Below are 21,872 nucleotides of genomic sequence, written 5' to 3'. Positions count from 1 at the left end.
TATTATTTCTTTCTGGCTTTGTCCCTTGGCTTTTGCGAGCACTTCTGGAGAGAGGCCCAGCTGGGAGAAGGGAGATTACTCAGCCTTCCATCAGAAGCAAAGTGCTCACCTTTCTTTTGGCATCCTGGAGGAATTTGAATAGATGCTTAATAGAGGTCAAGTTGCATCGCACCAAGGCTTTGCAGATAGCAGCCACAATGTGTGTGTGTCTGTCTCTCTCTGCGTCTGTTTAAATACCACGGCTCTCCAATTTTCATTTTTTTAAAAAACTGCAATCACTGCACCTTATTCCACCTCCTTTTGCAAAGCATTTCCTCCTACCTGGCATATTTTCCGGGAGCCAATGCAGTGCCCTTCAAAGATTTGAGCGTTTCATTCTGACAGCTGAATCGAAAGCGGCGAGGAAAAACATCATCTGTGTCCAAGTCGGTTTATCCAGCCACTGCCAGCCAAGCACCTGAAATTGCTTTGGTGGTGATTAGTTAACCTGCGTGCTTTCCAAATGGCCAGGGATCGATTCTCCCCCACTGGGGAAACCGAGGCAGTCCCTGGCTAAAGTGCAACTTGGGGCCTATCCGCATGCCCTCTTTTCCCCCAGGAGAAACTGCTCTTTAGCGCTCAATCAGAGCAAACAGCAATTCAGGTTTTCCTCATATTGACATTTTATAGAATCATAGAAATGTAGCGTTGGAATGGACCCCAAGGATTAGCTACTCCTAGTCCAACCCCCAGCAATGCAGAAACCTCAGTAGAGTGAGCGGCAATAGACCTGAGAACATAGAATTTAAAAAGTGTTGGAAGGGACCTCAAGAGTCATCTTCTCCATGCCCTGCATGGCAACTCAATCATCCATGACAGATGACCTCCACTTAAAACCAGTGCCGGATTTATGTATAAGCTAAACAAGCTATAGCTTAGGGCCCCGCTCTCTTGGGGACCCCCGAAAAATTTAAAGGAAAAGAAACTGGATGTACATTTCCAAAATATAAGATAAAAAACAAATAAAGTAAAACCTACATACAGCAACTGTGTTTTGTGTTGTGTAGGCTCCTAAGATGTAAGTCATGGGCCCCGCCTGCTAGCCTGCTCCCTAAAATATCACTGGTTTGCTCATTCCTATATATAGGGTGCCTACATTCTGCATGGACTGGTTGCACGGCAACATGTGCAAATGGCTTTAGATACCTATTAGGTCCATAAATTACCATCTAGCATATATTCAACACAAAAAACGTTTGTTGTTGACAAAGGACAGCTGGACATATAAAGGGGCCTTCAGTAGCTTAGGGCCTCATCAAACCTCAATCCGGCTCTGCTTAAAAAGCCTCCAAGAAGGAGAGCCCGCCACCTTCTGAGAGGGAGACTGGTCCACTGTCAAACAGCTCTTAGTGTCAGGAAGTTCTTACTGATGTTTAGTCTGAATTGCCTTTCTTGAAGCCATGGGTTCAAGTCCTACCCTCCAGAGCAGGAGAAAACAAGCATGCTCCCTCCTCCATGTGACAGCCCTTCAGATATTTGAAGGTGGCTATCACATCTCCTCTCAGCCTCTTCTTTTCCAGGGGAAATATTCTCAGCTCCTTCAACCATTCCTCATCAGGCTTGCCTTCCAGACCCTTGATCATCTTGGTCTCCCTCCTCTGCCCACCTTCCAGCTTGTCAACATCCTTCTTAAATTGTGGTGCCCAGAATTCGACACGGGACTCCAGGTGTGGGCTGACCAAGGCAGAATAGTGGGGCTATTCCTTCCTTTGATCTGGACCCTAGCCTTCTGTTGAGGCAGCCTAGAATAGTGTTAGGGTTTTTTTGCTGCTGCATCACACTGTTGCGTTAAGCTTGTGGTCTACTAAGACTCCCAGATCCTTTTCACCTGTATTACTAGTAAGCCAGATCTCCCCATCTTATATATGTGCATCTGGTTCTTCCTGTATTTTTTCAATCTATCACTAAGGAGTGGGTTTTCCCTTGGAGCAAGGGGAAAACGGCTCAGACCTTCACTTTCTAGGCATGGCACAACAAGCGAAAGCAGGGACAAGCCCTTTGGTATTGATTCTTTTTGCCGAGGGAATAAGACTTATGTGCATGTTTTCTTGACACACAACTCCTCTTAGAAGGAAAGTTGGGCAGCCTGGAGGCGATTCTCAGCTTTTAGTTCTGAAGTAAGCCTGCTAACTGGCCAGACATTGCAACCGGAGATTGACAGCCAGAAACACAAAAATGGTGTTGCTGTTTTCATATATTATAGGAGATGTGGGTTTCTCCGTTCAAAAAATGCAGGCAAACATGCATCTCCTGGGACAAAGTGTAGATAAAAACACATTGATTGTGGAGCATATAGAAAAAATGCGTCGTATTAGGGGATCTTGCGGTCCCAAAAATGTGTTGCTTAGGCAAAATTGCACACAAATGCATCACATTAGGAAAGTGGTTGCCCATTCCCCACCTAAGCAACTCTAAAATCCTGATGCCCCCTCCTTGTGATATATAATTCTTGGTCTAACTCATTCTCAAATTGCCCTTCTTAAAAATCAAATTGCTGCCCACCCCCACCCCCTGTGGGCTGTTCCCCCGGTGGGAACCTCAGCATTAGGAGAAATTCGCAGGAAAACACCAGTGAAATTTTTGTGTCAATTTAAAAAAACAAACTGAATTGGTCAGTGAACTGAGTTTAAGCCTGGAAAGATGAAAAACTGAGAAAAACCAAAATAAGCAGATTTGCTCATCCCCAGCAAAGAGTTGTCTTCCCCTATCACTTAGTGACGGGTGTTGGAGGTAGCACAGTCTATTAACATGGTGCGATTGGGGGGGGGGGTATCAAACAATGCCCAGACCCTGAGGTCCAGCTCCGAGGGTCTTCTGGCAGTTCCCTCCCTGCAAGAAGTGAGGTTACAGGGAACTAGGCAGAGGGCCTTCTCGGTGGTGGTGCCCGCCCTCCCATCAGATGTCAAGGAAAGAAACAGCTGTCTGACTTTTAGAAGACATCTGAAGGCAGCCCTGTTTAGGGAAGGTTTTTAATGTTTGGTGTTTTATTGTATTTTTAATATTTTGTTGGAAGCTAGTCAGAGTGAAACCCAGCCAGATGGGTGGGGTATGAATGAATGAATAATGTACCGTACTTTTCCGTGTACGGTGGCACCTCAAGTTACAGATGCTTCAGGTTACAGAGTCCGCTAACCCAGAAATAGTACCTCGGGTTAAGAACTTTGCTTCAGGATGCGAACAGAAATCGCGCGGTGTCAGCAGCGGGAGGCCCCATTAGTTAAAGTGGTACCTCAGGTTAAGAACAGTTTCAGGTTAAGAACGGACCTCCAGAATGAATTAAATTCTTAACCCAAGGTACTACTGTATAAGACTAGGATTTTGTCTTCCAAAGTTATTCTAAAAAGTGGTGGTCGTCTTATACATGCATAGGGTGGACATTTGATTGACTGCTGCCATGGCTGTCAGCAGCTGTTGGGCGTGTTATTGGTTGCTGCGTCATGGGCTGGTGTTGATTGGCTGGCGCTACGGCAATTGGGCGGGCGATTGGCAGCTTCTGCCAGCGAGGGGGCAGGCGAGTTTTGCGCTGCGTGCAGGCTAGCCGTTTTTGTCAATCCTCCCCCCCCCAAAATAGCTCAACAACTCTGAGTTATCTCCCCCCATTTTCTTAAATATGAGTCCCCCCAAATTGGGGGTGTCTTATACACGAAAAAAATCGGTACATTCCTTGACTCCTAGCTGGAAGGTGGCGATTTCTCAGCTGAAAGGAAGGATAAGCATTGTCAGGAGTGCGTGCAGGAGCCAGGCCCTGTGACCAGTAGGACTTTGCAGGGCTGGGGCCTTCCTAAGTTTCTTCTGAAGAGGCAAGGCATGGCCGCACAGGTGAGGCCGTTTGGTAACTCACAGCACCTGGTGGCAAGAGCCGGGAAGGGATATAAGGTCAGCATTTCGCCTTGGCTCTTTGCCACAGCAACACGCTTCCTGCCTTGGGCTTCTTGCTTCCTGATCATTGAACCTCGGCTTCTTGACTCCTTGCTTCTTGATCCTTGGACCCTTGGCTTCTTGACTCCTGGCTCTCTGACCCTCGGACTCTTGGCTTTCTGACTCCTGGCTTCTGGACCCCCGTTCCTGCTCCCACCCCGCCATCTTGCCCTCAGTCCTGATGTCCCCTGCCGGGAATTCGATCACCCGTGAACCACACCGTGAGAAGCACATCTGGATTTGCATTAGCTGTGATTTCCGCCTTGTATGGGGTTGGGCTAGATGAGCTCTGGGGGTCCCTTGCAATTCTGCCACCTGTGAGTTGGGTTTGGCGCACCTGTGGATGGGAGTTCCACCTTGCCTGCATCATCTGCCTGCCTCCTTTCATCAGCAAACAGAGCAGGAAGATGGCATTTGCTGAGTGACACAGGCCGGCGGGAGGGGGTGGGGTAGATGTCAGTGCGTCGCATCCCATAACTGGCAGCTGAACTCCTCCGTCTCGGCCCTTCAGAGGTGTCGGAGGGAAGTGACACTGACACGGCGCTGTGACACTCTCTGCTACTACACTGCTGGGATGCCGTCAAAGGGTAAGAGAAGGGGGCAGATTATGTGGCCTGCCGCAGTGGCAATAATGCGGAGAGCCCTCCTGTTTGGCTGGCAGCCCCTGATTAATTCTGAGTCTCTCCTCTTTGTCAGATGAGCTGAGGTGTGGATTGACTCTGGCCCTTGCCTTGCAAGGATGCCTTCATGTCTGGGACGGCACTTGTCACCAGCGACCGACTGAGCAGCCTCTCTTTCCGTTTCGTCAGTGCTAATGCATCATATCCCGTTTTCGCACAGGTGTCTTGGAAAAGAACCCGCACAGAAGCTCTGCATTTAAACGGTGCTCAACTTTTTAGGTAAAATAAGCATCTTCAAGCAGTGGCGTAGCGTGGGTTGTCAGCACCCGGGGCAAGGCAAGTAATTTGCGCCCCCTAACCCGGGGCAAGGCAAGTAATTTGCCCCCCCCCTCGCTGCACTGTCCCTCCCCCAGATAGTCCCTCGCTCTCTCTCCGCACCGCACCGCATGCCTGGCACCCCCCCCTCCACAGTGGGCGGCGACCCGGCGGCTCGGATCGGATTCGCACAGCCAGCACTGCAGTGAGAGAGAGTGAGTGAGCCAGGTAGGGGCAGAGAGCTGCGAGTGCGAGCGCCCCCCCCAGATGTTGCGCCCGGTGTGGCCGGCCCCCCCTGCACCCCCACGCTACGACACTGTCTTCAAGGCTTTCTGAGGCATTGCCCCATAAAAACGCCCTGTCCTGTGGGCATTTTATACAATTATATGGGACGCGGGTGGCGGTGTGGTCAAAACCACTAAGCCTCTTGGACTGGCAGTTCGAATCCCCGCGACGGGGTGAGCTCCCGTTGCTCGGTCCCTGCTCCTGCCCACCTAGCAGTTCGAAAGCACGTCAAAGTGCAAGTAGATAAATAGGTACCACTCCAGCGGGAAGGTGAACGGCGTTTCCGTGCGCTGCTCTGGTTCGCCAGAAGCAGCTTAGTCATTCTGGCCTCATGACCTGGAAGCTGTACACCGGCTCCCTCGGCCAGTAAAGCAAGATGAGCGCCGTAACCCCAGAGTCGGTCATGGCTGGACCTAATGGTCAGGGGTCCCTGTACCTTTATGATTCTATAATTCTATGTTTATCACTCTGATGAGTCAACCTGGTCCAATCTCAAGAGAAGAACCAGAAGTCCCTGCCCCCATGTACAACTTTGGTCATAAGCCGTACTGTGCAATACTGTAAGAGAAAGGAAGAAGAGAATTTCGGGAATTATAGGGACAAAACTACTTAAATTATATAGAGATTTATTCATGTATGCTACTACAGCAGCAAGAATGTTGTTGTTGTTGTTTAGTTGTTTAGTCGTGTCCGACTCTTCGTGACCCCATGGACCAGAGCACGCCAGGCACTTCTGTCCTCCACTGCCACCCGCAGTTTGGTCAAACTCATGTTTGTAGCTTCGAGAACACCATCCAACCATCTCATCCTCTGTCGTCCCCTTCTCCTTGTGCCCTCCATCTTTCCCAGCATCAGGGTCTTTTCCAGGGAGTCTTCTCTTCTCATGAGGTGGCCAAAGTCTTGGAGCCTCAGCTTCACGATCTGTCCTTCCAGTGAGCACTCAGGGCTGATTTCCCTCAGAATGGATAGGTTTGATCTTCTTGCAGTCCATGGGACTCTCAAGAGTCTCCTCCAGCACCAGAATTCAAAAGCATCAATTCTTCGGCGATCAGCCTTCTTTATGGTCCAGCTCTCACTTCCATACATCACTACTGGGAAAACCAGAGCTTTTACTATACGGACCTTTGTTGGCAAGGTGATGTCTCTGCTTTTTAGGATGCTGTCTAGGTTTGTCATTGCTTTTCTCCCAAGAAGGAGGCGTCTTTTAATTTCGTGACTGCTGTCACCATCTGCAGTGATCAGCAAGAATGTTACTTGCCCCAAAATGGAAAGAGGAAGAATTCCCAGCAAAGGAAGAACGGATACAAAAACTTATGGAATATGCAGAAATGGCAAAACTTACCAGAAGAATAAGAAATCAAGATAGCGTTTATATATATATATATAAAATAAAGGAAATAGTTTATTGAATATTTCCAGATAAATGGTAAACAGATAAAAAGATTGGCAGGACTATTGTAATAACCTGCAGTTTCTGAAGAAGATGTATTTAAAGAAGATGAATAAATGAGCAAATTAAGTTAATTTGGATAAGCATAAGATGTTAAAAATAAATGTAAGGAACTGCAGAAAGAGCGGGGAGGAAGCCAGTTTTTGAAATGTCAAAAGGATTGTAAAATTAGTGAAATGTATAAACTTGAAAAGTATAAATAATTAAAAAAAAAAAACCAACCAAGGGAAAAAATACGGTAGGAACTGTTTGAGAGTGGAATGGACTCCTTCAAAAGGTTGTGGACTCTCCTTCCTTGGAGGCTTTTAAGCAGAGGTTAGATGGCCCTTTGTCATGGATGCTTGGGATTCCTGCATTGCAGGGGGTTCGACTAGATGACCCCTGGAGGTCCCTTCCAACTCTACACTTCTATGGTTCTTTGACTTCCTGGCTGGCGTATGAGGCGACAACTTAGTAAAGTTTGGCTTGTTCTGTCCCAGAACTTGCTGTAGTTCCTCTTTGTAGGTCTTCCTTCCATTTGTGGAAAAAATAGCTTTTTTGTATCAACGTGCAAAGCTTCAACGGCTGGAAAAGAAGGAAAAAACGAAATGTAAGAATGGTATTCCTGGCCATTTGGGGAGCAAGGGGGGGTCCCCTCTCCATTAAAAGCAAGGCCCCGTGATGCTTCTCATGTTCTTTCAATTTAATGGTCCGTGGGTCAAGAAAATGGCATTGAATCAGGAAATCAGTAGGGAGGCTGCCTTGGAGAGAGAAAGAGGCCGGATTTCATGTTCTTCAGGACTGTTGCCACACACACACACACACACACACACGACCAAATGAGCTGGGTGATGGCAAAGGTTATTGGTGGTCCCTTCCCGAAGCTTCCCCATTGCTGTGGGAGGCCATGCAATACAAATAAAACCACTTGATTCCCTTCTGGAAGTCTGGATCCATCATCAGACCAGAGATGGGTCAGCAAAGCTGGTAGAGGAACGTCCTTGTGCAGCTGTTTCACCAAATAATTTTAGAGCATGCTTGGTGGTCCTGCTATTTGCTGGACCTCAGAAGGTTCCTGGGCCAGAGGATGTGCTAATCCTTTCCTGCTGCTCTGTGGGGCAGGGGGGTGGAAGGTCTCAGGCAGGGCCTGACTTGCACTGCACCCCCAGTTGTGTGCTGCTGCTGCTGCTTCTTCTTCTTCTTCTTCTTCTTCATCATAACAATAACAACATTTTATTTATGTCCCGCTCTCCCCAGCCGAAGCCGGGCTCAGACAACAGTAAAAAAACCACAGTTTACATAAAATCACAATCAATTAATTGAAATACATTCTAAAATCAGTTCAGAATCAAATTAATGGCAACCATTGGGCTAGAGTTCTATGAGGATTACAGAAGGAGGGGGGTCAGACTGTGCCTTGGCCAAAGGCCTGGTGGAACAGCTCTGTCTTGCAGGCATTGTGGAAAGATGTCAAGTCCCGCAGAGCCCTAGTCTCATGACAGAGCGTTCCACCAGATCGGGGCCACAGCTGAAAAGGCCCTGGCTCTGGTTGAGGCCAGCCTAACCCCCCTGTGGCCCGGGATCTCCAAGATGTTTTTGTTTGAAGACCATAAGGTCCTCCGTAGGACATACCAGGAGAGGCGGTCCCGTAGATACAAGGGTCCTAGGCCGTATAGGGCTATAAAGGCTATAGAAGACTATAGAAGAGGACCCTGAGAGTCATCTAGCCCAACCCCCTGCAATGCAGGACTCTCAGCTGAAGGCATCCATGAGAGGTGGCTATCCAACCTCAGAAAGTTCTTCCTGGTGGGGAACTCCATGGGGAAGGAGGTCCACAGAGGCTGCCACAGAGAATGCCCCCCCTCCTGGGATGCCCCCCTAAGTCTCTAAGGATGGAGGAACTACCAAGAGGCCACCCTCTGCCAATCTCAGCACCTGAGAGGGTCTAGCAGTGTTTCTCAAACTTGGGTTCCCAGCTGTCATCGGGCTACAACTGCCAACATCCCTTGCTAGCAGAACAAGCAGTCAGGGATGATGGGATTTGTAGTCCAACAACAGCTGAGGATGCAAGGTTGAGAAACAGTCATCTATAGGGAAGGAGATATTTGGGGCCTGAGTCGTTTAGGGCATGGGTAGGCAAACTAAGGCCTGGGGGCAGGATCCGGCCCAATCACCTTCTCAATCCAGCCCAAGGATGGTCCGGGAATCAGCGTGTTTTTACATGAGTAGAATGTGTGCTTTTATTTAAAATGCATCTCTGGGTTACTTGTGGGGCATAGGATAGGAATTCGTTTATTTATTTTTTTTTCAAAATATAGTCAAGGTCTGAGGGACAGTGGACCGGCCCCCTGCTAAAAAATTTTTGCTGACCCCTGGTTTAGGGCTTTCGATACCAATATGTGCACCTTGAATTGGGCCTGAAAATGAGGTGGCAATGGGTACAACCTTTTTAAAAAAATAGGGGTTGTGTGAGATCAACACAGAACCCCCGGCAGCAACCCGGCTGCTCCATTTAGGACCAAATTTCTGAGTCATCTCCAAAGGTGGCCCCACGCACAGCGCATTGCGGTAGTCCAGCCTGGACGGTTCCAGAGCATGCACTCCTGGGTTGCAGGGGGTTGGACTAGATGACCCCTGGGGTCCCTTCCAATTCTACAGTTCTGTGATTCTTTGGTGTACAACGACCAGGACATCTTCATCCGAAAGGGGTTGTAGCTGGTGTACTAGCTGGAACTGGGAAAAGGCCCTCCTAGCCATTGTGGCTGGCTGAGTCGACAGGGACGGGGTCAGATCCTGAAGTATCCCCTTGGCTGGTTCTTCTGTCCCACGCTTCCCGCGGGCTTGGCCTCTTGACGCCAGTGGATCTTCTCTGTTCACAGCCTTTTTTGCAAGAACTGGCTGTTGACAGGCATGTCTCAGGGCTTTGTTTCCTCGTCGCTCCCCTTTGGGAGTTGCCGTTTTCATGTTTCCTTTCAATTCACGGCAGTGCGGGACACTTCATTTCAAAGAGCTGACAGGGTAGATCAGATACACTTTCCGTCAGGTGGTGGCTGGGAGCAACAGCAGCAGCAGCTGGCTGGCTGGCAGTATGTGAGAGCAAAGGAGTTCATTTTCGGTGGCAAAGCTTTCCGTCAAGAGGGAGTGGAGTATTGCATGAGACAAGGGGACTTCATTCCACATGGGAACCTCAAAAGAGCCAGTGGCCTCTCCAGTCCAGCATCCTGTTCTCACAGGGGCCAACCCATTATGAGAAACTCACAACCAGGATTCGAACACAAGAGCCGCCCTGCGGTTTCCAGCAACTGGCATTCAGAAACATTGCTGCCTCCGACTGTGGAGGCAGAGCAGAGCCATCATGACTAGGAGCCATCAACAGTCATCTCCTGCTCTGGAGGGTAGGACTCGAACCCATGGCTTCAAGTCAGAAGGAAGGAGATTCCGACTAAACATCAGGAAAACCCTTCTGACACTAAGAGTTGCGTGGCAAGTCCCCCCCCCCAACAGTGGAAATAATAATAATAATAATAATAATAATAATAATAATAATAATAATAATGATAATAATAATAATTTATTATTTGTACCCCGCCCATCTGGCTGGGTTTCACCAGCCACTCTGGGCGGCTTCCAACAAAGATGAAAAATACACTAAAATGTCACATATTAAAAACTTCCCTGAACAGGGAACAGATGTCTTCTGAATGTCAGGTAGTTGTTTATCGCTTTGACATCTGATGGGAGGGCGTTCCACAGGGCGGGCGCCACTACTGAGAAGGTCCTCTGCCTGGTTCCCTGTAACTTAGCCTCTCGCAGTGAGGGAACCGCCAGAAGGCACTCGGAGCTGGACCTCAGTGTCCGGGCAGAACGATGGGGGTGGAGACACTCCTTCAGATATAAAGGGCCGAGGCCTTTTAAAGACACATGAAACAATTATTAAGGTTAATGGGCTAAAAAAGGCCACAACTTTATTGGTTACAAGTATTGGCTTAGGCATTGGTCCTAACCGACTATATCTGACTTCAGCCCGTCCGCTTGAAGTCTGGGAAGGGTTAACCACCAGTAGAGGGAGTCCTTCACATGCACATCAACTAGGAACTCCTCCGGGGTCACCGTTAGGGGCGTGCCTTAGGCGTGCGATAGGGGCTTGCGATAGGGGGCATGCCTTCGGACAGGGCCACGCCCCCCAGAATCCTTTACTGGACCACCCTTCAATATGCGGGGCAGATGATGGCGCTACCTCCCCTCTTTCATCTACAGAACTATTCCAATGCCTAACTGACAATAACCAGAAAGTTGTGGCGATTTGCTACTAGGTAGTCGAAAACCCAGTGGCTGGTGCCAATTTGCCAAGTGGAAAAATTCCTATCAGGCCCCTCAACGGCGACCAACCGAAGTCCATAGCAAGGTCAAGGAATGAGAACCTTAGAGGGCGGGGAAACAGGAACAGTTGGTAGGTGGCAAAAAAGGGAGATTCCCCAGCTGCAGCTGCCTTAAATAGGGCAGGCCACACCCCCAGAGCTAGCCAATTGGGGGTGACGCAGCCGGGGATTCCCCCAATCTCGCGGGGGCTGGGCTCAACTGCCACGCACCGTGAAGCCCGCAACCCCACCTCCTTTGCAGGGTGGAAGTGGCTTTGTTTGAGAGTAAAACAGTCGCCCTCAGGAGATGGTGGGCTCTCCTTCTTTGGAGGCTTTTAAGCAGAAGTCGGATGGTCTCTGTTGTAGATGCTTTAGCTGAGATTCCTGCTTTGCAAGGGGGGCTGGACCAGATTGTGGTCCCTCCCAACTGTACAGTCCTCTTTTAAAGCCATCTAGCTTGGTGGGTACTGTTACCGGAAAAATCCGAGGGCTCCCTTGGACAAAAAGTAAAGACACCAACCAGAGTAAATTGGAGCAAATCAGCAGCCTGTAGGCTTGGCCTTTATTGAACTGTTGCAGCAGGGTGTTCCCCTCACTCGCAGGAGAGAGGAAAGACCCAGAACAATGGTGTGCAAGACCTTATAAAAACTTTTGAAATTCCCCTCCTCTAGGTCAAGCCCACCCCCAGAAAGGAGGGGTTGAGGGAGGAGTTGTGGTGGTAACCTGAGTGTCCTGTCACCTGGCTGGTTCCCTTCTCCCCCTCCGCATGAGTCATTTCCTGAAGACAAAAGGTAGTCGCAGTTTCCTGCCCCCTGAGGGAAATCTGATCATGCTGAATCCACTCCCATATGCAAGTTCTTTGTGATTTTTGATTGTCTTCTGTCTGGGACCATCAGGGTTGGCATAGCAACTGGGCAGGGCTCCTGTGGATGTGCTGCTATGCTCAAGGGATTATGGTGGCCTGTATCAAACCTTCCCCATTTTGTAGTCCTTCCTTCATGGAGTAAAATAAAAGTGGAACAGTGCAAATCTGATGTATGGTTGATTTTCTATGAATTTATAACAGAAGTGTAGCGTATGTAGTGTGTGAGTGTGAGTGTGTGTGAAGTCTGTACAAACTGAATGATGGGGGGGGGGTTTCCTGCTACAGTTCCACTACCTCCTGTGGCAGTGAGTTCCACAGTTAACTGTGTCCTTTAATCTATTTGTGCTGACTCTTCCAACATTCAGCTTCCACCAGTTATAATGTTGGGGGCGGGGACCCCTTTTCTCAATCTGCTTTCTCCATGGTTTTATGAACTCCTATCATTTTGCTTCACGCTTTACTAAAACAACCCAAATGCTGCAACTTTTCTCTCCATCGCCTTGATCATTTCGGTCGCCCTTTCCCAAACCTTCCCCACCTTTCTAAGGTGAGGCAAACAGAGAGGTACACCCATCTCCAAATGCCGCCGCGCCAGAGATCCGAGTGGCAGGATTATGACCCCGGCGCTTATATTTTTCGATTCCTTTCCTAACGATCCCTAGCACCTTCCACCACTCGCACCCGCCTCCCAGGCACACCCACCCAAACCGAGGTGGCCAGGAGTATTGTTCCTCCCATAAATAGTTCCAGAACTAATTTCGACGGGATGTTGCTAGGCGACTGGCATCACACCGTGGCAACAGAAACTCTATCGGACCTTCGGTGAGAAGGTGGAAGGGGCAGCGATATTTCGGAGGGGAGAAAGCAACTGTTTCTCTTGGCCTGGGGCAGGGCTTGGCAGGGCTCATCAGGACTGCGGCGACAGCGCCTGCCCAGCAAGAACTGGGGTATTTGGGGGGAAGTTTGGTCGGGAGTTTTTGCTGCGGTTACTTTTGTGTCTTTCTTTTTATGTGGAAATTGTTCAGTTGGGTTATGTGGATTTCAATGAGTTTTATTCATTTTTATGACTACAGTGGTGCCTCGCAAGACGAAATTAATCCGTTCCGCGAGTCTCTTCGTCTAGCGGTTTTTTCGTCTTGCGAAGCAACCCTATTAGCGGATTAGCGCTATTAGCGCTATTAGCGGTTTAGTGGCTATTAGCGGCTATTAAAGGCTTAAGGGATTAGCGGATTAGCTGCTAAAAGGCTATTAGCAACTTAGCGCCTTAGAAAAAGGGGGTGGGGAGCGAAAAAAACCCTCAAGAATCGCAAGACATTTTCGTCTTGCGAAGCAAGCCCATAGAGAAATTCGTCCTGCGAAGCACCTCTGAAAACGGAAAACCCTTTCGTCTAGCGGGTTTTCCGTCTTGCGAGGCATTCGTCTTGCGGGGCACCACTGTACTTTGCTATATTTGCATTTATGTAAGTCTTTTCATATTGTAAGCTGCCTTGAGCATTGTTTTAACTGTGGGAAGATGGCATACCCAAAAAGTAAAGAAAAGAAGGGATGGCGAAGATAAGCTTTTCCAGGGGTGTAGGAAGGGGGAGCGGGGGGCGGGGGCGGGCCACCCCAGGGGTCATCCTGGGGGGGGGCAACAAAATCCCCCCGGGTGTGATCGCCCCGTCCCCAGGTGCACGGCATGTGCGCTGCTCCGGGTGCTCCAGCGCTGAGCTTTGCAAAGGACGACTCCTGGCTGGTAATTCAGCAATCTTTTCCCTTGAGACGACTCAGTGGCCCAGCTGACTACCATAGCTGGGATCAGCGAGGGCTAGTGACAGCCCTAAGGGACGCGGGTGGCACTGTGGTCTAAACCACTGAGCCTCTTGGGCTTGCCGATCGGAAGGTTGGTGGTTCGAATCCCCACGATGGGGTGAGCTCCCATTACTCTGTCCCAGCTTCTGCCAGCCTAGCAGTTCAAAAGCACACCGGTGCAAGTAGATAAATAGGTACCACTGTGGCAGGAAGGTAAACGCCGTTTCTGTGCGCTTTGGTTTCTGTCACGGTGTGGCCGCATGACCCTGAAAGCTGTCTGTGGACAAACGCCAGTTCCCTCGGCCTGAAAGCAAGAAGAGTGCCACAACTCCATAGTCATAGTTGGGATCCAGGGATCCTTTACTTTTAAACCTTTTTTACCTTTAGCGACAATCCTGTGGCCCATATCTGTGTAGAAGACCGCAAGCTTCACACGAGCAACATATTGCAGCAGCAAAACAAAAAAGTCAAATGCTATTCTAGGCTGCTTCAAGTGAGGTAATAATGTCCAGATCAAGGGAAGTCATGTTGATGTCCGACTCTTTGTGACCCCCTGGACCAGAGCACGCCAGGCACTCCTGTCTTCCACTGCCTCCCACACTTTGGTCAAACTCATGCTGGTAGCTTCGAGAACACTGTCCCACCATCTTGTCCTCTGTCGTCCCCTTCTCCTTGTGCCCTCCATCTTTCCCAACATCAGGGTCTTTTCCAGGGAGTCTTCTCTTCTCACGAGGTGGTCAAAGTATTGGAGCCTCAGCTTCAGGATCTGTCCTTCCAGTCAGCACTCAGGGCTGATTTCCTTCAGAATGGATGCGTTTGTTCTTCTTGCAGTCCATGGGACTCTCAAGAGTCTCCTCCAGCACCAGAATTCAAAAGCATCCATTCTTCGGCGATCAGCCTTCTTGATGGTCCAGCTCTCACTTCCATACATCACTACTGGGAAAACCAGAGCTTTAACTATACTGTGGGCTGCTAGTCCTCATGAAAATGTACGCATGTATTTAAATTGTATACCACCCTATAACCGCAGGTCTCAGGGTAGTCGCAACATAAAATCACAAAATAAAAACACAAAATACATTTTAAAAAAACAAAACACTAGCATTTTAGTGCAGATTTCTAGTAGACACATTTTGGTATGCAATTTCCCCTAATATTTTGGTATGTTACTTTTTCACTAGCATATGCATTTTTTAACACACACTTGATTTATTTTTATTATTCATAGTTACATCCCACCTTTCACACCCAAGGAACTCAAAGTGTCATTCTTCTGCCTCTCTCCATATTTATCCTCACACCAGCCCTGTGGGGTAGGCTAGGCTGAAAGAAAACCCCCAGTGGGCTTCATAGCTGAGTGGGATTTGAATCCTGTTTGCCCAGGTCCTAGTCCAGCACTCTAACCACTGCACCACACTTCCCCAAGTATATGCATTTTTGTGCACATTACTCAGCTACAGGACTGTGCTGCAAAATTCAGAAAAGGGCGGATTTCTATATATATATATATATAGAGAGAGAGAGAGAGAGAGAGAGAGAGAGAGAATATATATATATATATATATATATATATTTGCTTTCGTAGATTTTCACGGGTACAGGAATGCAGGTTTTGGTGTCTTCGGGTGTCTTCCCGTGTAAAAGTTGGGGTGTCTAGGCGACGTTTCGACGAGGTCTCACTCGTCATCTTCAGGCTGGTGCTTTCGGCTTCTTGTTACTGGAACAGAGCAGGATCTCAGTGTTTGAGTTCCTATAAATACTGTTGAGGAGGTGTGGTGTATAGCCTCCAATGTTCTGGGCAGAGAGGAGGTTCCCAGGCTAGTGTGCCTTTTCTTCTTTTGTTCCTTAATTACTTGAGGGATATCTTGAGTGATTTCTTGAGTGATTTCCTGAATCCCACTTAGGTGGGTCGTTAGGTGTGGATTAGTTGTTAAAGCCTTCGTGTCTTGAACTCTTGAACTTTGTGAAGAGTTTTTCTGAGAAGATGGCTGTACTGCACTTGGTTGTGCTCTGGCTTGGCTTCGTGTATAGGGGCGAGCTGTGGTTTTGTGGCCTGTGCCAGCCAGATCTGTGTAGGGATTGCAGGGGGGTGCAGCATCCGGAGGTGCCACCCTGGTTTGGCTACTGGATGGTGTCTGTAATTTATCTGTGGAGAGGGTCTGGGTTTGGGTCTGGTGTGGTTGATTGGTGATGGCGTTCTGTGTGCCTCTGGATCTGGTGTCAGATTTTGTGGGGAGGGCTAATTTCCAGATGTCTGGCAAGCGGGATGTGTCGTCACACAATAAACACAATAAACTCCATAAACACAATATCAAAACAGCCTTTTGCACCAACCAAAAAATAGCCAATATCCTCAGAAACCCCAAGGATAAAATTCAGTTGGAAAACCAAGGAGTCTATGAAATACCCTGCAAAGTCTGCCCAGCCACGTACATTGGACAAACAAACAGACGAATAAATGCACGGATCGCAGAACACAAGAATGCCGTCAAAAAAGAAGAAAAAACTTCCTCTCTTTTCCAACACATGAAAGAAACAGGACACGAAATTAATTTTGCAGATTCCAAATTGCTCTTTAACATGGAACATCACCACAAGAGAATAATCATGGAAGCCATCGAGATAGAGAAACACCCTCACAACATGAACAAGCGTGACGACACATCCCGCTTGCCAGACATCTGGAAATTAGCCCTCCCCACAAAATCTGACACCAGATCCAGAGGCACACAGAACGCCATCACCAATCAACCACACCAGACCCAAACCCAGACCCTCTCCACAGATAAATTACAGACACCATCCAGTAGCCAAACCAGGGTGGCACCTCCGGATGCTGCACCCCCCTGCAATCCCTACACAGATCTGGCTGGCACAGGCCACAAAACCACAGCTCGCCCCTATACACGAAGCCAAGCCAGAGCACAACCAAGTGCAGTACAGCCATCTTCTCAGAAAAACTCTTCACAAAGTTCAAGAGTTCAAGACACGAAGGCTTTAACAACTAATCCACACCTAACGACCCACCTAAGTGGGATTCAGGAAATCACTCAAGAAATCACTCAAGATATCCCTCAAGTAATTAAGGAACAAAAGAAGAAAAGGCACACTAGCCTGGGAACCTCCTCTCTGCCCAGAACATTGGAGGCTATACACCACACCTCCTCAACAGTATTTATAGGAACTCAAACACTGAGATCCTGCTCTGTTCCAGTAACAAGAAGCCGAAAGCACCAGCCTGAAGATGACGAGTGAGACCTCGTCGAAACGTCGCCTAGACACCCCAACTTTTACACGGGAAGACACCCGAAGACACCAAAACCTGCATATATATATATATATATATATATATATTCAATTTACAAATGAAACAAATTAATACAATTCGTACATCTTTTTTACATCCAATCTCTCTTGACTTGACTGGTACTCCCTCCCTTCTTAATTTCTTACACATTTCTGAAGTCTCATCCATTATTTGTATATTAAATCTTATTTCACTCAAATTCAAACATTTCTTTTTTACAGAGCTTCATTAAAGCTTACAAGCGTTATTTGTTTTTCACTTAAATTTTGCATGTACTCTGTAAACTTTTCTCAATCTTCTGTAAATCTTTGATCTCGTCGATTTCGAATCCTTCCTGTCAGTCTATCAAGTTCTGCAAAGTCCGTCATCTTCATTCTCCATTCTTCTAATGTGGGTAATTCTTCTTGCTTCCATTTCTGAGCCATTAATATTCTCGCTGCTGTCACTGCATATAAAAATAACTTCCTATCTTTCTTATTTATCTCATTCCCTATAATACCAAGTAAGAGTGCTTCTGGTTTCTTAACAAAGGTATATTTAAACATTTTTTCAATTCATTATATATCATTTCCCAGTAGCTTTTTACTTTCTTACACTCCCACCACACAGAAAAGGGCGGATTTCAAAGGGTGTCTGTCTTTCAGTTTGCATTTTATTTCAGGAAGGGTGAATTAGGCAGGTTGATCTTTAAATGCGAACTGACTTGAATTTATCCCCGCATTCCCACCTCTTGATTCCAGTTGCTGGAAACCACAGGAGGGGAGAGTTGTGTTCGAATCCTGCTTGCGGGTTTCGCTTTGGGGCAAGTGGTCGGTCAGTTTGAGAAGAGGATGTTGGGCTCAGTGGGCCACTGGCCTGATGCAGCAGTCAGGCTCTCCTGACGAGTCCCTTCCATGTCTCTGTTTTTACAATTCTCAGTTCCACATCTGTAAAATAGGAAACTTAATGAAACTTGTCAAGGAGTTGCGTTCTGAGGCTGTCGGAGAGGAGGTTGGCAAATCGCTTTTGTGCAGGCTGAAAATTCTGCGGAAGCAACACATGATTAATGGTGATGATGAAAGTAGTTACAGAAGTTTGAAAACAAAGAATTAAGCTTCCTTCTTTCTTTCTATTTTGCCTCTCAGCGGGTGCCGGAGTCAAGATGCTGGCAAATTGCCTTCCCAGGTTTCTGGCATCATTTAGAGAAAAGGTTAAAAAGGCATTCAGGGATTTCATACTCCCTGTGAAACTGCAAACCTGAAGGGTGTGTGTGTGTGGAAATGTATGGGGACCAGCAGGGCCAACCCAAGACAGTTGGGCACCAGAGGTGAACTGCAAAATGTCTCTCCCTGCCTGGGAATCATAGAATCGTAGAATTGGAAGGGACCCTGAGGGTCATCTAGGCCACCCCCAGCAATGCAGGAATCTCAGCTAAAGCATCCATGCCAGATGGCCGCCCAACCTCTGCTTAACAATCTCCAAGGAAGGAGAGTCCACCATCTCTTGTGGGAGTCTGTTCCACTGTCAAACAGATCTTACTCTTTTTAAATGCTTAATGTTTATTACGTTTTTATATACAATTGTACCTTGGAAGTCAAACGGAATTTATTCCGGAAGTCTGTTCGACTTCCAAAACCTTTGGAAACCAAAGCACAGCTTCTGATTGGCTGCATGAAGCTGCTGCAGCCAATCAGAAGCTGCAGAAGTCCAGCCAGACGTTCAGCTTCCAAAAGGCCATTCGAAAACCGGAACAGTTACTGCCAGGTTTCAATTGTTTGAGAGTCGATTTGTTCGGGAGCCAAGGCATTCGAGATCCAAGGTACGACTGTACAGTGGCGCCTCTGGTTACGAACGGGATCCGTTCCCGAGGTCCATTCGCAACGTGAAAAGCCCGCAACCTGAAGCGCTGTATCTGCACAGGTGCGCGCCGCAATTTGGTGCTTGTGCACATGCGTGAAGCACGATTTGGCGCTACTGCGCATGTGTGAGCGGTGAAAACCGGAAGTAATCCTTTCCGGTACTTCCGGGTCGCCGCAGGACGCAACCTGAAAAAACGTAACAGGAAGCAAACGTAACATGAGGTATGACTGTATGTTGGACAACCCAGTCAGATGGGCAGAGTATTAACAACAACAACAACAACAACTGAATAGGCTGTCCCTATTTTAATGTTTGAGGGTATGCAGTTTTGAGAGCCGTTGGGAACCTTGACGATGGGGCTGACAGCTTGCCGTCGCTGCTTTCCTGCTGCGGAATAACATTTCCAGTGCTAACCGACGGCTTTGCTCACTTGCAAGTGCCTTTTAAGAAAGGTGCCGGCAGCAGGGAACCTTTCTGGTAGTGATCAGCGCTGCATTTTAGTGGCATTTTGCCGTGGCCTTTCCGTGACCCCGAAAACGTGGCTCTCCGTGTACCCGGCTCACAGACAAGCTCTTGCACGGAGGCAGCATCTGAATCTGATGTTCGAGGGATGGAGAAGAGCTTCCCCCCTCTGTCTGCAGGGGTGGGGGCTTTCCTCCCTGGAGGGGGGGGGGCCTCCCGCATGGATTGAACACGCACAATCCCACATTATGGATCTGTTGCATAGATCCATAATGTGGGGAGACTTGTGCGTTGTGCATCATCAGTCCTTGCAGGAGCCACATTATGGATCTTTTTTAATATCTATATATACATTTTTATTGATTTTTTAACACATCAGTTCCAACAGTCATACAACATATCTTATACAATATTTTTGATTTGCGTCAACACCTCTGATGATTTCCCATTCTTTATCACTTATTCTGCATTACTTAATTTCCTATTACATTTCATTGTCCTTAACTAATAAGTCTCTTCATAGTCTTTCTTGCAGTATTTCAAATAACCCGCCTTACAAAACTTCTTGCAATGCTGCTAGCGTAATCTGTTCGTCACAATTACTTTTCAGATGATTCATATATTTACTCCAGTGGCGTAGCATGGGTTGTCAGCACCCGGGGCAAGGCAAGTAATTTGCGCCCCCTAACCTGTGGATTTGCGGCCTCTAACCCCCAGATGTTGCGCCTGGTGCGGCCGGCACCCCCTGCACCCCCCACACTACGCCACTGATTTACTCCAGTCTTCTAAGAATCTCTGATTCCGCAGGTCTCAAATCCTTCCTGTCAATTTATCCAGTTCTGCATAGTCCATCAACTTCACCCTCCGTTCTTCTTTCGTCGGCAGTTCGTCTTGCTTCCATTTTTGTGCCATTAATGTTCCCCACATTGTGGATCTGTTGCAACATGCAATACACGTGGTCAAGGTTGCAGCATTCGAGACTTCTCAGGTTAGAGAAAAGGCGAGTAACAGGCCACATGATGGAAGGGAATAAAATGCGTGGCCTAGAGAGAGAGGCTGGAGAAAAGTTTCTCTTGCAGCAGTAGAACTCATGGACATCCCGTGCACCTGCAGTTTGGAAGACTCAGGGCAAATAAAAGAAAGCAAATTGTTAAACTATGGAACTCCCTGCCACAGGAGGAAGTAATTGACACTGACCCCTGATCGGCGGCACCCTCCAGGACGCACGCCACGCCCTCTGGGACGAGCGCCGCTCCGGGTACTGGAGCAGGTTGCTTCACCTCTGAAGAGGTCGCAATGTTTCTGAACACCAGTTGCTGGAAACCACAGGAGGGGAGAGGGTCTTGTGTTTGAATCCTGCTTGCAGTTTTCTCGCAGGCATTTGGTTGGCCCCTGTGAGATGCTTAAAATGCCACTGACTGCTTAAGGACATTTTAAGCCACATTAGACACTTGGAAGAGGGAGGCAATAGCAGAAGAACCCCACACTTCCCCAAGAGTTTGTTCCAAATGAGTCCAGCCCCACTCACTAGGCACTGCCGCATGAGTCCTTTTGTAGCTGGGCGTGTGAGGGCCTGGAAAAGGCCCTGGAAGGGAGCAGGCCCTGCAGTCCTCACCACAGCCGATGGTACGCAGATATTGTTGTATGTTTCGCCATTTCTCCACGCGATAGGAATTTGCAAGGGCGGCGTCAGGTTCCCTTTGGCTGAGAGGACACAGAAGGCTTTTGAGCACAAGAAGAGCCTTTGCTGGATCAGGCCAATGGCCCAGCGAGTCCAGCATCCTGTTCTCACAGTGGCCCAACCAGATGACTCAGGGGGGAAACCTGCAAGCAGAATTCGAACCCAAGAGCAACTCTTCTTCTGAATACCAGTTGCCGGAAACCACAGGGGGGGGGGGAGAGTTGCTCTTGCGTTCGAATCCTGCTTGCGGTTTTCTCGCAGGCATTTGGTTGGCCGCTGTGAGGACAGAATGCTGGACTAGGTAGGCCATTGGCCTGATCCAGCGGGCCCTTCCTATGTTCTTAAAAGATGCACATCATTGTAGCTTGCCTTTGAAGACACGTGCTGAAATAACAGCAATCTGTCCCTACCCCCACCGCCCACCCCCAGACTAATAGAGAAGCGGCTCGCTCCCTGCCATACTGTAAATTCGTAGTGGATGCAAAACACTGTCTGTTTTCTTCTGTCAAACCTTGAAGGGTGTGAATGATGGAGCTGGCGAGGAGGAAGGTGTGATCTCGGTTTGGAATGACAGAAGGCATGATGTTGAGGAATGAAAGCGGGCCAGAGAACGCCATATTAGCGCACTGGTGCATGCTGTCATTCAGAGCCAGTGGCCCTACCACAGGATGCAGAGAGGAGAACCAAGATTCTTGCAGAGAGCTAGAAGTGTAGATGACTTTCACTGATACCACTGCATCCAATCCATCTGTTTTCTTTAACGAATTAAACTAGATAGTTTTAATTTGGTTTTGAATAAATGTATAAGTAATTGTTGCTGTTTTGACGTTTGTTTTCATTCCTATCTTCCTTAGTGGGTCTTGCAACCCGCTCTTCTGAACAATGTTTTTTATAGGGTAGGGTAAGGGGTGCTGGGGATGAGTTAATGGAATGGATGGGATGTTAGGAGAGCTTGCAGCTTGG

At 48.1% G+C, this 21,872-nt stretch overlaps 1 protein-coding gene and 1 long non-coding RNA gene across 7 annotated transcripts in view; both read left to right on the top strand.

Moving 5' to 3' along the window:
• PDE2A (phosphodiesterase 2A) overlaps positions 1–21,872 on the top strand; it is a 385,285-nt gene that overhangs the window by 198,472 nt on the left and 164,941 nt on the right. The gene's annotated exons all lie outside the window — the stretch shown is intronic.
• On the top strand, positions 12,132–21,725 carry LOC310675867. Its single transcript, XR_014510261.1, has 2 exons — positions 12,132–12,776; positions 21,428–21,725. It is a non-coding gene; the product is annotated as an uncharacterized lncRNA (long non-coding RNA).

Source organism: Podarcis tiliguerta (assembly GCF_965153285.1).
Source record: "Podarcis tiliguerta genome assembly, chromosome: 4".
NCBI classification, from domain to species: Eukaryota; Metazoa; Chordata; class Lepidosauria; order Squamata; family Lacertidae; genus Podarcis; species Podarcis tiliguerta.
This window is presented reverse-complemented; position numbering and strand designations above follow the sequence as displayed.